Raw genomic sequence first — 16,627 nt, 5'->3', positions numbered from 1 at the left:
GCCTGGCAAGTGATAGGTGTATAGGTGTATACAGGTGAGAGACAGGGGTGACAAAGCCTGGCAGGTGTATGCAGGTGTATGCAGGTGTATGCAGGAGTATACTGGTGTATGCAGGTGTATGCAGGTGTATGCAGGTGTATGCAGGTGTATACTGGTGTATGCAGGTGCATACTGGTGTATACATGTGTATGCAGGTGTATGCATTTGTATACTGGTGTATACATGTGTACAGGTGAGGCGGGGGGGTGGCAGATGGATGCAGTAAGTGGCATGAGGTGGAAAGGATGCAGTAAGTGACAAAAGCATGAGGTGGAAAGGAATCAAAGGGTTGTCAGATAAGGAGGAAGAGGAGTGAAATGTAATGCTGGAGGAGAGATATGGATGGACTAGCCTTCAGAAAGATGACAGGAGATGTCAATGAAATACAGAATATTTTGACGGACCTTGGCAGCCGGCTGTGGAAGATGGGAAATTGCCGTTCTCACCCCACAGCATCGTTCCAAGCCCAATACATTGTCATGCAAAGGCCGTCACTGTGACCTGGTTGATAATATCTGCAAGTTCGATTGTGACATGGCTGTAATAAATCAGAATTAACTCCAATACCAAAGCAGTGATATTTTCACAGACTATTTCCTCCTGCTCTGTAATTAAGCTTCAGAGTAACGAATTATCAAATAATTGTCACTTCTTTCTCTACAGATCATACCGCTCACTGTTGAGCTCATTTAACATTTAGACTAAAGGTTTCGAACCTTCTACATTCGCCGGCCGAAACTGATCAAACGAGGACTTACAGCCCTTGTTTAAAGACAGCATGAAGATGGGTCTCGACCTGAAACGTCACCTATTCCTTCTCTCCATAGATGCTGCCTCACCCCTTGAGTTTCTCCGGCATTTTTATCTACCAATGATAAATTAATTAATAATCTGTCAACATTATTTGCGTTTTCAGAAGATTTTATTGTGGCCTTGTAATTTATCATTCAAAAAAATCAGAGCATTTTATAAAAATCAAATTACATAATTGAAAACAAAATTAAGGCAAGAAATAAAAATGTTTGACGGTCTCACAGCCCTTTGTTGCTGTAGGTTGGGGCTCAGCGATTTAGACGGTTTTCTCCATGTGTGCTGCCCAGGTGTAACGAACCTTCAGCTTGGCTTGTTGTGGCCGGTTGGACCATTACATCCCGTGATGGATCATATCCCGATCTTCCTCAGGCTCGTTCATTACCTCCTCCACTAAAACGACTCTGCCTGCCCTGGCTTGATGGCGGGGAAAGCTTGGAATGCCGTGATGGATCATATCCCGGTCTTCCTCTGGCTCATTCAGTGGCTCAGGAGGTACGACCATCTTCAAGCCACGTCCCTGCTGTGCTCTAATGACACGGTCAAGACTTGAGTCTTCATCTGGCGAGCTCATCCTCGGCAGGTGAGGAATATTGGAAGAACCATGATGGATCATATCCCGGTCTTCCTCCAGCTCATTCACCAGCTCATCCTGAACTGGCACCTGCTCTGAGTGGAATGTCTGGAGGTTTAGATCAAAATAACCTGCATTAGTACGGGTATCATAGGTTACAGGGAGTATGCTGCACTGGTGTATGCTGCACTGGTGTATGCTGCACTGGTGTATGCTGCACTGGTGTATGCTGCACTGGTGTATGCTGCACTGGTGTATGCTGCACTGGTGTATGCTGCACTGGTGTATGCTGCACTGGTGTATGCTGCACTGGTGTATGCTGCACTGGTGTATGCTGCACTGGTGTATGCTGCACTGGTGTATGCTGCACTGGTGTATGCTGCACTGGTGTATGCTGCACTGGTGTTTGCACTGGTGTATGCTGCACTGGTGTATGCTGCACTGGTGTATGCACTGGTGTATGCTGCACTGGTGTATGCTGCACTGGTGTATGCTGCACTGGTGTATAATGCACTGGTGTATGCTGCACTGGTGTATGCTGCACTGGTGTATGCTGCACTGGTGTATGCTGCACTGGTGTATGCTGCACTGGTGTATGCTGCACTGGTGTATGCTGCACTGGTGTATGCTGCACTGGTGTATGCTGCACTGGTGTATAATGCACTGGTGTATACTGTTGTATGCACTGTTCTATGCTGCACTGGTGTATGCTGCACTGTTCTATGTTCTATCATTCAACATCGATCTGGTTCTCCAACCATCTGACACATGACATGTTAAACTTGTGTTAGTATTCGAAGGACCACAAGGCAATGTGAATTACACTGATATTTTATAGAACAGGTTGCTCTATAGACAATAGTTGCAGGAGTAGATCATTCAGCCCTTCGAGCCAGCACCGCCATTCAATGTGATCATGGCTGATCATGGCTCTATTCTGAGCGAGTGTTTACAAATCACTATTGTGGTTGGTTGGAGGTTCCTTCATTCATGAAAGGCATGGGATCAACTGTCATTAATATTTAGTGCAAATAAAATCCCTTGGGGTTTGCACATGACTGCTATCATCTTCATGGATTCAAACAGGGAAACATTGACTATAGAAGCATGAATACCTTGCCATTTGTTATAAAATATTTATCTTTATTAGCTGAGTAATGCTGGTAGACTGTTGCTGGGTCACACTAGCTACACTTTGGACTTGAAGATTCTGCCAGGAGATAACATAAAGTTCACAGTCTAAGTTTCACTGTTGAGAAACTGATTTTCATGATGGCATTACTGTACACGGATCTCAGCTGGATATCAGAATCAGGAATGATACTTGTGAGGGCTTTATAACAGGATGAAGTAGAATATGAAGTTCATATTTTTGGTTTGATGTTTAATTTATATTGGATATTGACTTTGGTCATAATTCATGGTCAGACATTCCTGGACTGGTTGATCTGACTCTGACTTCACCCACTGCTGCTGTCAGGAGGCTGATTCATGTACAAGCCATCAATTAAATACAAAGATCCCAGGACTAAACAACCCTTGTGGCCGTGACCAGAGTCAGTGATGAAGCTCAGCTTCACCGACAATACAACTGCACCAGTGGTCAGTTAACAAGGAACAGTGAGGAACATGGGGTGTTGTTGGCTGTTGTGTGTATTGGGGGGGGCTTTGATCACCCCGACTGTGGATGGCTTGACTGCCCCGACCACGGGAGAACAAGAGGAAGAAGATGGTACTTTATTGCCTTCCATCACAGTGAGGAATGTGGAATCCACTGTGATAGATGGTCATGTGGTTGTGTGTCTTGTTGCTTTTCACTTAGTATGGCTGTATGGTAACTCAACTTTCATTGTACCTTAACTGGTACATGCAACAATAAACTGGCCTTGAAACCATGAAACTTCAGCAGTCCTCAATAACACACATTTATCCGACGTCACTCACTATCCACTCATCCAGCCCCTTGCCCCTCCTTCGTACATTCATTTCCCAATGCTTCCCTACGCTCCTTGTCCCCACCCTTTCTAACCGCCCCATGTCCCCTTCAACCCATTTACCTTCCTCCAGCTTCAGATTCCACTCCTTTTTTCTCCACATCTGACACCTTCCTCTCTCCTTTTCATCTCTAGCCTTTGCCACCTAATCCACCGTTCTGCAATCACAGCACCCCCCCCCCCCCCCCCCCCTTACCTGTATCCACCAGTCACTTGCTCCATCCCTCTTCTTTCTTCCAGCTTTCTCCCCACTACTTCATCAGTCTGAAGATGGGTCCCGACCTGAAATGTCATCTGTCTATTCCATTCACAGATGCTGCCTGACCCGTTAGATTCTTTCAGCACTTTGTGTTTTGCTAGTGACAATTCATCTCTTGACATGTAACTATGGTCATGGTCTTTACATTTATTTGGCATGTTCCAGAACTGAATTTCATTTCTTGGAAATAAATAACTATTGCAATCCCACAACCATGACCATTCCTGGATTTATTGTGATGTAATGGGTACATCTCACCTTCATTGCTAATGCAGGAAGAAGGATGCCACCAATCTCCAGGCTTGGTCTATGTGGTCTATGTGGGCACTGCCCCTGTATGGCCTGGAGCAGATAGGCATTTCCTATTGTATTTTTGCCAGGATTTATGTCACTAAACCTTGGTCATCCATGCCCCATCCACATCAGTGTCACACCAACATTTTGTATGTGGCTTCCATTTGAGGGGATTCCATTATCAGGGAAATTCTCTTCAGGAATCTGCTTCCCCCGTTTCCTCAACATAATGTTGCTCACCTGTGGACAGGAGCCGGCAGCTTGGAGAAGAAACATCAGCCCAACCACAGGAATAAATATCCTAAAATACAACAGGAGCAGAAATTAAATTGATCAATTGTTGAACTTTTCCCTTGTCACAGTAGTGATAGACATGGTAACACAAGATGGAAAGAGGCCCTTCAGTCCAGCTCATTCATGCTGACCAAGATGCTTCATCTAAGCTCGTCACATTTGCCTGCATTTGGCCCATATCCCTCTAAACCTTCCCTATCCCCTTACATGTCAACATTTATTTTGAGTTTTGCTATAGTACCTTCCTCAACATCCTCCTCTGGCAGCTCGTTCCATATACCACCCTCTGGTGAAAAAGTTGCCCCTCAGGTTCCTAATAAATCTTAACCTTCTCACCTTAAACTTATGCCCACTAGTTCTACATTCCTCAATCCTAGGAAAAAGACTGCATTCACCCCATCCATTTCCTTCATGATTTTTACACCTCTATAAATTCATCCCTCAGCCTCCTGTGGTCCATGGAATAATGTTTGAGCCCATCCAACCTCTCCCTATAGCTCAGGCCCTCGAGTCCTGGCAATATCCTCATGTATATTCTCTGCACTCTTTCAACATTAATTGCATCTTTCCTACAGCAGGGGACAAAAACTGAACAGAATACTCCAAGATAGAGCCAAAAAGCTGGAGTAACTCAGCGGGTCAGAGATGGTCTCTGGAGAGAAGGAATAGGTGACATTTGGGGTCGAGACTTCTTCAGTCTCCAAGTGCAGCCTCGCCAATGCTGAGTACAACTGTAACATGGTGGCACGGGGCAGGTTTCATACACAGAGGGTAGTGGGTGCCTGGAACATGCTGCCAGGGGTGGTGGTGGAGGCAGATATGATAGTGGCATTTCAGAGGCTTTTCAGACACGCTCATGCGCAATCAACACGCCACCTCTGCTTTTTTCTTGCAAAAATAAACCTGCAAGTGCTTCTGCCACTGAGCCAGCCTGCAGCTGTATCTCCTGCTGCGGTGAATCAGTGCAACACACGGCAGGAAATTTTAGTCAAATTCATATCGAGTTAGAAAGTTTCCGTCCCTGAGTGGAGCGGAGGGTAAGACGGAGAGATCTCGATGCCCAGCTACACAGTTGTACTGTAATGGAATGTTCTGTTGCCTCCAGTCTGCGTGGGCAGTTTAAAGCTGGGTGTAAAACATTCAACACAAGCATCAACTGCATTCACAAGTTTAGCAATTTTCACAATATTCCAACACAGCGCAAGGGAACCAGTGACTTCATTTTGCCCGGAGTGACTGCGGAGAGACTGAGTCACCGTGCTTTGTGCTGCTTAGTGCTGGCCACTTGTATATCATGGGCTGTCAGCTACCTGCTGGGAGACAGACACAGCAGAGAGGGAATATCGGGCTTGCTGCCAAGATGCAACCTCCTCTGTCTCAGCTGCTCTGCAATCCGTCCACCTCCCTCGCTCCCAGGGAAACCACTCTGTAAATGTGGCAGAGAATTGTGTGTCAGTCTCCCGGTGATGTGACTGTGTTACTGTCAGGATTAAAGGTCATTATGTCTTGCCTTAATGTCAGCACCACTTCTGGGGCAGGAGCTTGTACTGAACATGTGGGATCACATTGACATCCGCAGCATAGTCCTTAAACAAGCTGCATCAGGGCAACAATGTCAAATATTGTTCCTGTCCTCAGACGAATGATGGATTGTTGCTGACTAACCAACGCTGGATGAAACTGGCCTGTAATTACAAGCTGAATGGAGCTGTGAGACACAGAGAGACTCTGTGCCAGCATGGTGTGTGATCTGCAATGCGAATTACAGCCATAGCTCGGTGCAGACTGAAGACTCAAAGGTAATTCAAACACCTTCTTCACCAGCTTCGAGCTGGAGATCAGCTTCAGTACCAGGAATGAAGGGAACCATTTATAGATCAGTTTCAGTTTAGATTATTGTCACAGCAGGGGTACCGAAATACAGTGAAAAGCTTTTGTTGCATGCTAACCAGTCAGCAGAAAGACAATACATGATTACAATCGAGCCATTCACAGTGTACAGATACATGATAAGGGAATAACGTTTAGTGCAATGTAAAGCCAGTAAAGTCCGATCAAAGATAGTCTGAGGGTCGCCAATGAGGTAGATAGTAGTTCTGGAGAAAAGGAATAGGTGATGTTTCGGGTTGAGATTCTTCTTCAGACGTGGCTGACCGATGGTGGGTGTGGATTCGGACCATGCCCTCTCAATAGTCATCTAACAAAGTTATTGTGGACCATGAAACACTCATAGATTGGCGACTGATTGGCAGGTTGCCACGTCATGTGTGATCATACACAGTATTAATATTGATGTAAAAATGGGAATGGGTGGAAAGGCCATTTACTGTGTGTGTGTGTGTGTGTGTGTGTGTGTGTGTGTGTGTGTGTGTGTGTGTGTGTGTGTGTGTGTGTGTGTGTGTGTGTGTGTGTGTGTGTGTGGTGTGTGTGTGTGTGTGTGTGTGTGTGTGTGTGTGTGTGTGTGTGTGTGTGTGTGTGTGTGTGTGTGTGTGTGTGTGTGTGTGTGTGTGTGTGTGTGTGTGTGTGAGGTGTGTGTGTGTGTGTGTGTGTGTGTGTGTGTGGGCAGCAGGTGTTGCTGGCTCATTGTTTCGGTGTTAGGGGTCATGTTCCCCCTGAGGGTCAGTAGGGAGTGAGTGAGGGGAGCCTCGGGCACACACAGGAGAGGTCAGGAATGACATCTAGTGTGGAGCGGACCGACCTGATCAGAGCTCAGTCATAGGACAAGCATGTTCTCCAGAGATGCTGCCTGACTCACTGAGTTATTCCAGTACTTTGTGTCATTTTATAGTCCAGCATCTGCAGTTCCTTGTGTCTACATTCACAGTTATAGATCACTGATGGAGCCTGGGACCCACTCCCACCCCCCCCCCCCCCCCCCCCCCCCCCCCCCCCTCCCCCCCCCCCCCCCCCACTTCCTGAAATGGTCGTCCAGTTAAATCCATTTATTTCTGTCTGAAGAAGGGTTTCGGCCCGAAACGTTGCCTATTTCCTTCGCTCCATAGATGCTGCTGCACCCGCTGAGTTTCTCCAGCTTTTTTGCCTACCTTCGATTCTCCAGCATCTGCAGTTCCTTCTTAAATCCATTTCTTTGTTCTGCTCGCCTGAATATGCCTCCTCTGGTTTTCTACTCGTTGCATTTAAAACACATCTCCTGAACTCACTCTTGGCCTCGTGCCTGGTGTTTTCGTTCTATGTGCCCTGCTTACTGAGCTGACACCCAGACACTGCTGCCTGCATCTTCCACACACTCTTCACAAGACTGGAATTGGGAAAGGAGACACAATGTCTAACCAGTGATTTATGAAGAGTTGCCACAACCTGGCTGCCTTTGTGCTTTATTTAGCCTGACCAGTCCTTGAACAGCTTCATCAACCCGAAACGTCACCTACATCATCGACCCGAAACGTCACCTATCCATGTTCTCCACAGATGCTGCCTGACCCACTGAGTTACTCCAGCACTCTGTGAAACGTCACCTATCCATGTTCTCCACAGATGCACAACACTGCTCCACCTCTGCTACATTACTGCAACAGTCCCTCTGTAATCTGTGTGTTGCTTTAGGACATATCTTTCCTACACCGGCAAGCGTTATGACTTCTGTCAGTTTTTGTTTAGCAGTGTCAGTGCTGGCACAAAGTGAGCAAAATATTACAGACAAGAAGCATATTTGACACTGACAGCCATTAGTGCCGGAGGGATCAGGCGCAGAAACTCCTACAACATGACTGCAGTCCAGAGATGAACTCATCCTTGGCTATTTGTCACCATGTGAGACACACAGCAAGAACTCAGGCATCTGTGCCTTCGGTGGCCAACATACAGAGCTAGTAATTGGTGTTATGGGAGGGGGTGAGCATCCAGAGTTGGGGAGCTTGGGGAATGTGTCTCTGACCTTCACAAACCCTCTCCCTTCAACATGTAACTCCTGGCACTGCTGTGTCCACAGCTGGAACAGTGGCCATCTACCACGGGACGGTGATGAACAGCTCACTGCAACATTATTAATGCAAACACAGGCTGCAATGCCACCCCGGACATCTTGCGGTGAACAGTCGCTCTGTAGACTTGTGACTTGGTCCACTACACCAAACCCAGCCAAACCTTCAAATCAAAAGCTCTCTAAATAATCTGACAATGAAACACCCTTGACACCAGCCAGGTTTATGTTGAACAGTGAAGAAGGGTCTCGATCCAAAACATAGAAACATAGAAACATAGAAATTAGGTGCAGGAGTAGGCCATTCGGCCCTTCGAGCCTGCACCGCCATTCAATATGATCATGGCTGATCATCCAACTCAGTATACCGTACCTGCCTTCTCTCTATACCCCCTGATCCCCTTGGCCACAAGGGCCACATCTAACTCCCTCTTAAATATAGCCAATGAACTGGCCTCAACTACCCTCTGTGGCAGAGAGTTCCAGAGATTCACCACTCTCTGTGTGAAAAAAAGTTCTTCTCATCTCAGTTTTAAAGGATGTCCCCTTTATCCACACCCAGCTGTGAACCCTGGCATCTGGACTTCCCCGGTGGGAACAATCTTCCTGCATCTAGCCTGTCCAAATTAAGAATTTTGTAAGTTTCTATAAGATCCCCTCTCAATCTTCTAAATTGGGGAGAGTATAAAACCAAGTCTATCCAGTCTTTCTCCCTTAAGACAGTCCTGACATCCCAGGAATCAGTCTGGTGAACCGTCTCTGCATTCCCTCTATGGCAAGAATGTCCTTCCTCAGATTTGGAGAACCAAAACTGTACGCAATAGTCCAGCTGTGGTCTCACCAAGACCCTGTACAACTGCAGTAGAACCTCTCTGCTCCTATACTCAAATCCTTTTGCAATGAAAGCTAACATACCATTCGCTTTCTTTACTGCCTGCTGCACCTGCATGCCTACCTTCAATGAATGGTGTACCATGACACCCAGGTCTCGCTGCATCTCCCCCTTTCCAAATCGGCCACCATTTAGATAATAGTCTGCTTTCCTGTTTTTGCCACCAAAATGGAAAACCTCACATTTATCCACATTATACTGCAATTTCAAACGTCACCCATATCTTTGTGCGTAAGTCTGTCACTGTGTGTGTGTGTCCCTGTGTGCCCCATCATGTCTGTGCTACCACCCCCCTATCCTAAATGGTGACTCCTTATCTGAATCAATGTCCCTCCATTCTACATTTCAAAACTAGGAGATAAAATGAACACCAACTTTAAGCTGCCTGTCCGGCTGAGTTACTCCAGCATTTTGTGTCCACCTTCAGTGTAAACCAGTATCTGCTGTTCCTTCCTACACATTTTGGTTGTAACCGCATTACATGTAACTTATGCCCAACACAGTATAAAATGGAGCAAGATAATAAGAATGTAATTCTCACTTTACCTCTGCATTGTCGAACAGGTGGGTTCCCTTGGATCTCAAATGGCTGTACCTGAGCACGCACCTGAGCATGCACCTGAGGACGCACCTGAGCACGCACCTGAGCACGCACCTGAGGACTTTTATTGCATTAGACCTTTCGAACAATGGCCAAAGTACAAAGATATACATGTTCATGGAACAACAGTGAACGTGTGGAAACTGCTGTGTGTCACTACCATGTCAGGGGTACAGAGTACAAGCCCCAAGAGGCAATGATTCATTTGTGTGGGCTAATGCTGGCCTTAGTCATAAAACAACCAGGTTACGTGGGCAAAGGCTGGACTTTAGCCATAAGTAGGATAGATTCACCAGGGTGTAAACTAGGACGATGAACTATTGAACTATAAGATGAAGAAGGGTTTCGGCCCGAAACGTTGCCTATCTCCTTCGCTCCATAGATGCTGCTGCACCTGTAAGTTTCTCCAGCATTTGTGTGTACCTTCGATTTTCCAGCATCTGCAGTTCCTTCTTAAACAAGATGAACTATTGTATTGGAAACCCTTCAAGTTTAAATGTGAAAGGAAAGATACAGGTAGTGTGTAGGAAGGAATTGCAGATGCTGGTTTAAACCGAAGATGACACACTGGACAACCTGAGGAGCACCTTCAGCAACAGACTGGTTCCACCAAGATGCAGCACAGAACGCCACGGGAGATCCTTCTTCCCTGTGGCTATCAAACTGTACAACTCCCCCCCTTCTGCACGGGGGAGACTTTAATTTCATGTTTCATGCATTTTGTGTTTTTATGACAGTTGGCCAATCAATTTCCATCCTCTAACAAATAAAGTTGTATCGTATTGAATCGTAAAATGCTGGAATGGGTGATGTTTAGGGTCGATACCCTTCTTTAGACAGTCTGAAGAAGGGTCTCAACCCTAAATGTTACCCATTCCTATCCAGAGGTGCTGCCTGTCCCGCTGAGTTACTCCAGCATTTTGTGTCCATCTTCAAAGAACAAAACAAGGTGATTTAATGAGAGCATTAAAATGTTGAGGAGTTATTGATCACACATGTCACTGAGGCTGAGGAGAGAGACTGAGAGAGACACAGGGAACTACAAACGTAAGTCAGTTCATTGCAAGGGACTTCATTGGTAAAGTCAGTTTGATGTCAGGGATGATTGTGGGTTTGGAGAATTTATTTCCACTCAGTTGTCGTGGCAACAGAAGCAACGCAGGTACTGCTCACCAAAGGCCACGCACAGCGTTTAGAGGATGTGAGCGGATAGAATCAAGCAGGTACCTGTTTATTTATTGTCACGTGTACCGAGGTATGGTGAAAAGCTTCTGCTGCGTGCTATCCAGTCAACCGAAAGACTACAGATGATTACAATCGAGCCGTCCACATTGTACATGATAAAGGGAATAACATAAGTAACATCTAATGAACTGAGATCCCAAGGTTACATGTTCCTGATAGACACATGGGCCTGCAGATGGTGATCTGTATCTAGCAGCCAGGACCACCGAGGTGTCCATGTCCACAACCTTAAGGGCCTGTCCCACTTGGCGATTTTTTTGGCGACTGTCAGCATCATCGACGGACGTATCAGGTCACCGTTAAAGTTGCGGCGTGACGAGGCGTGACGAGGCGTGACGAGGCGTGACGAGGCGTGATGAGGCGTGATGAGGCGTGGTGAAGTATCGACGCACGGTGTGTCCTCAAGTATCGCAACATTTTTTTGTCGCCGCTCAATTTTGAAATATTCAAGATCTTTCGGCAACCCTGATATGTCAGTGAAAGACACCGGCAGTCGCCGAAAAAATCACACAGTGGGACAGGCCCTTTAACTGAAGATTGATTAGATAACAAAGTCCATCAGGTCTCACCCTTTCATAGTTCCTAAAGAGTCTGGTCTCCTGACTCCAGCCTCACTCCCAAGCAACCCATTCCAGCTGGTCCTCAGCCTCTGTAACAAAACACTTCCTGATGTCTGACAACATTACTTTTAATCCCATTTTTAATAAAATCATACATGACTTTCCAGAATGATCTGCAGCTGTGAGTCCTTCTGTTTGGCAGCAGGAAGATGCAAGCTGAAAAAACAACAACAAACCCTGAGCCAAAACCACCCCCCCCCTCATCCTCCCCCCCCCCACCCCTACTGCCCCCTCCCCCCCCTACTGCCCCCTCCCCCCCTCCTCCCCCTCCCTTCCACACCACTCCTCTGTACCCCCCCGAACCACGCCCGGCCCCTCCCCCTCCCTTCCACACCACTACTCTGTACCCCACCGGAACTCACGCCCATTGCTCCCCTCCCCCTCCCCTCCCATCCTCTGGCTTCACAATTCCCCACTCCTCTATCATCTAACAACTCTTGCCTTTTCATTTCTGGCCCTTGTCCAGCCATCACCCTACACCCTCCTCCCCCCCCCCATCCCCCCACCCCGACCCGCCCCCCCCCCATCTTTCTATATCCACACAATCACTTGCCAAAGACTTTATCCCGCTGCCTTCCTTAGTTACTCCAGCTTTCTCCACCCTATCCCAACTACAATCAGTCTGAAGAAGGGTCCTGACCTGAAATGTCACTTATCCATGTTGACCGGAGATGCTGCCTGACCCGCTGGAGTTACTCCAGCACTCTGTGAAACGTCACCTATCCATGTTCTCCACAGATGCTGCCTGACCCGCTGAGTTACTCCAGCACTCTGTGAAACGTCATCTATCCATGTTCTCCACAGATGCTGCCTGACCCGCTGAGTTACTCCAGCCCTCTGTGTCCTTTATTTACAGGCAAACCACAACTGTGCAAAGCTAGATTTACTTCAGTGGACAGATATATTCCTGCTACAATGGGGGCAAAAGTTGTGCATTTACATCCCTCTGATGGACTGAAAGCTGACCTTGCAGTTTATCTGGAGTAGATAAGTCTCCAGGAAGACATTGCTGTTGACATGGTGACCGTGAATATAAAGAGTCGGGAGACACACATCTGCTGAATTACAATATGCATCCTGCCAGCTTCAGCTGCAAGCATTCACTGTGCTTATGAAGAAATAAAATTAAACTGAAGGAGATAACACGATCAATTTGTCAGTTTATATCACAACTCATGTGTAACCCAGACAATTATTCTCCTACTAGATTCATTTTAAGACTTAAATATAAATTCTCACAAAATTGGAACGTCTTGGAAGATGATGGAGTGTTTGAATACTTGCGGGCTTTGCATTGTGAAGCTGGCTGGCTGCTTCTGTCACACAAACCCTCACATTCTGTTTCTCAGAATGTTTCAGTGACATATTAAACAATTGAAAAACTTGTACAAACTCTTTGAAATTGTGAAAAAAAACAAAACAAACGCTCTTGGACACTTTAGAGTTTAGAGATAGGACGTGGAAACAGGCCCTTCAGCCCACCGAGTCTGCACCGATCAGCGACCACCCCATACACTAGCACTATCTTACACACTAGGGACAATTTACAATTTTTACCAAAACTAATTAACAAACCTGTATGTCTTTTGAATGTGGGAGGAAACCAGAGCACCAGGAGAAACCCCACGTGGTCACACGGAGAATGTACAAACTCTGCACAGACAGCACCTGTAGTTAGGATCGAACCCAGGTCTCTGGCGCTGTAAGTCAGCACTACCACTATGCTACTGGGCCGCCCACTTTAGTATCTAATAAAGTTACATCTTTAGGTCATTAGAGAGATATTAGAGTTGGGTCTTGCCATTAACTGTATACTCTCTCCTTGCATTCAACCTCCCAAAGTGCAACACCTCACACCTGCTCAGATTAAACCCCATCTGCCATTTCTTTGCCCATTTCTGCAGCTGATCTGTATCTTCTGACAGCCTTCCTCACTGTCTGCAACTCCTCCTATTTTGGTGTAATCAACAAACTAACTCACCAACCCAACTACATTTACATCTAAGTCATTTATATATATATATCACAAACAGCAGAGGTTCCCACACGGATTCCTATGAAAGTCCACTGGTCACAGACCTCCATCCAGAATATCTACCTTGCACCATAAACCCTCTGTCTGCTCTGACTAAGCCAGTTCCCAATCCATATGACCGGGTCATCATGAACCGCATACATCTTAATCTTCTGGATCATTCTACGATGAGGGAGTTATTTAAAACGTTACTAAAATCCATATTTACATCATTCACCATCCTACCTTTATCAACCTCCACTGTTCCTGATCCTGGCCCCACTTCTTGCTGTGATTCCAGCAGATGCAGTCTGCCATGCCACTGTCTGAAGAAGGGTCTCGACCCGAAACGTCACCCATTCCTTCTCTCCAGAGACGCTGCCTGTCCCGCTGAGTTACTCCAACATATCGTGTCTATGAGGGTTACGTTGAAAGATAATGGTATGACATGACTTAATTTGTGTCATTTAACTGTCTGCTTGCAATCATAGAGAGAGGAAAGTTATTAATTTGCCAAAGGGCACGATGATTAGACCTCAGCCTTTCTGGAACTGAAGTATTAATAGGATATCTGTGTGCAGCAATTTTTCTGACAGTACTTTATCAAGGCATGAGGCATTACAAGACTATGATAAAAATTAAAATGTCAATTTATTTATGATATTTCAAGACCTGCTTCAATCATATGCATATGATCCAAATCTTTATTTAGCTCTCTGCTTGCGATGTTAATTAAAATAGGTTCCTGTGAGAATTGTTCCGGCAGCTTGATGATCTTACAGATTTGTTGCATTGTTTTGGACTTTAGTTAGACTGCATGTGGAATGTTGGGTACAATGTAGGTTGCCCCATGATGAAGTGGCTTTGGAGAGAAGAGAATTATCCCAGGGATGGATGGGTTAACATATGATGAGCGTTAGACAACACTGGGCCTGTACTCGCTGGAGTTTAGAAGGATGAGGGGGAACTTCATTGAAATTTACTGATAGTGAAAGGCCTGGATAGAGTGGATGTTTTGTTTAGTTTAGAGATACAACATGGAAACAGGCCCTTTGGCCCATCGAGTTGGCACTGACCAGTGAACCCCGCACATCAGTGCTATACTACACACATTTATACCAAGCCAATTAACCGGTATGTCTTTGGAGTGTGGGAGGAAACCAAAGATCTCGGAGAAATCGGGGTGAACGTACAAACTCCGTACAGACAGCACCCGTAGTCGGGATCGAACCCAGGTCCCTGGCGCTGAAAAGCAGTAGTTCTGCCCGCTGTGCCACCGTGCCACATTGTGGAGAGGATGTTTCCACTAGTGGGGGAGAGATGCCATGCGGGAGGGGTAAAGATAAAAGATATTCAGCCATTACATTCACCGCATCAACACTAACACATGAAGCAATCTCCTTGTTTTGGCTCATAGGTGGCAATGACTCATTTGTAATTAATCACACCTGAGAATTGAAGAGAACTTCCAATAAACAATTATTAAAAGTCGTTTGATACTGCAGAGAAAATCAATGCAAGGAAATGTGCATGACTGCCCACAACCTCACCGTCATGAGCTGAGAGTGTGCGGGGTTTGACAATTGTGAGACTATGTTCTTCACCTTTATCAGTTCAGATCTCTCCGAAACGCTGCTGTCATTTAATTAATTAATTGTCACATAGTTTCCACCCGTGGGAGAGTCTAGGACCAGAGGGTACAGCCTCAGAATAAAAGGACGTACCTTTAGAAAGGAGATGAGAAGGAATCTTGTTCTTTAGTCAGAGGGTGGTGAATCTGTGGATTCATTGCCACAGACTGGGGAGGCCAAGTCAATGGATATTTTTAAGGCGGAGATTGACAGATTCTTGATTAGTAAGGCAAGTTACTAAGTTACCAAGGGCACTATAGGGTGAAGGCAGGTTGAGAGGGAGAGATAGATCAGCCATGATTAAATGGTGTAGTAGACGATGGGCCAAATGGTCTAACTCTGCTCCTGGAACTTATGCATTTCTGAGCGTGAGGTGCAGAGACTGCTAATTATAAGCACCAGGATGAGACTGGAATCTGCATCTCCAATGGCCCCAGCCCATTCCACTTAAAAACCCATTTCACTGACGTAGAACAAAGTGATTGGCCTTGGCCTTCGCTGGTGTCAGAAGAGAAGAACCAGCTGAGTGGTCCACAGATCCACCTTCAATTATCCAACAGTTGTGTGGTGGGATTTCATCATCATTTGTCTTCATCAGAATGCCTTTATGTTCCTGTACCTTATTTACGTGAAATATGGCCTACAAATTAAACGTACGGGTAGTTCCGAGTGGGTGGGACCAATGGATAGGAGCTAGTACAGGGACTGGGGCCGAAGGGTAAACGGAAGTATGTGCAATGGGGCTGAAAGGTGGGGGTGGTACAAATAGTGGGTCAAAGGGTGGGGGTAATATCAAGAGTGGAACTGAAGGGAGATAGTACATACAGTGGGGCCGAAGGGTGGGGATAGTACCCACAGTGGGGCCGAAGGGTGGGGATAGTACACACAGTGGGGCCGAAGGGTGGGGATAGTACACACAGTGGGGCCGAAGGGTGGGGATAGTACCCACAGTGGGGCCGAAGGGTGGGGATAGTACACACAGGAGTGAACCATATAACCAAGATAATGTCGATCACACCAGCTCGGATTAAGAATGGCCACGGACGCTACTGAACAACAGCATGCTGGGCTTGGCTTGTCCTGTATATATATATTATTGTGAATAGACTTTATATTTGGATATTTTTTTTTAAACTGGGGTAGCGAGAAACTGCAGATGTAGGAATGTGGAGCAAAACACAAAGTGCTGGAGGAACTCCGCGTCTGAAGAGGGATCCTGACCATTGTCTCCACAGACGCTGCCTGACCCACAGCTTCCCCACAGGGTGGGTGTGGGGGATGGGGGGGGGGGGCTCTGTCTGTGTAGCGGGGGGGGTCGGTGAGCGGGGAGGGGGGTCGGTGAGCGGGGGGGAGGGGGGGTGAGTGAGCGGGGCTGCGGGCTCTGTCTGGTGTCTGTGTGTAGCGGGCGGGGGGGGGGGGC

This window comes from Leucoraja erinacea, chromosome 34 (genome assembly GCF_028641065.1).
Source record: "Leucoraja erinacea ecotype New England chromosome 34, Leri_hhj_1, whole genome shotgun sequence".
NCBI classification, from domain to species: domain Eukaryota; kingdom Metazoa; phylum Chordata; class Chondrichthyes; order Rajiformes; family Rajidae; genus Leucoraja; species Leucoraja erinaceus.
Note: the sequence above shows the minus strand (reverse complement) of the source record.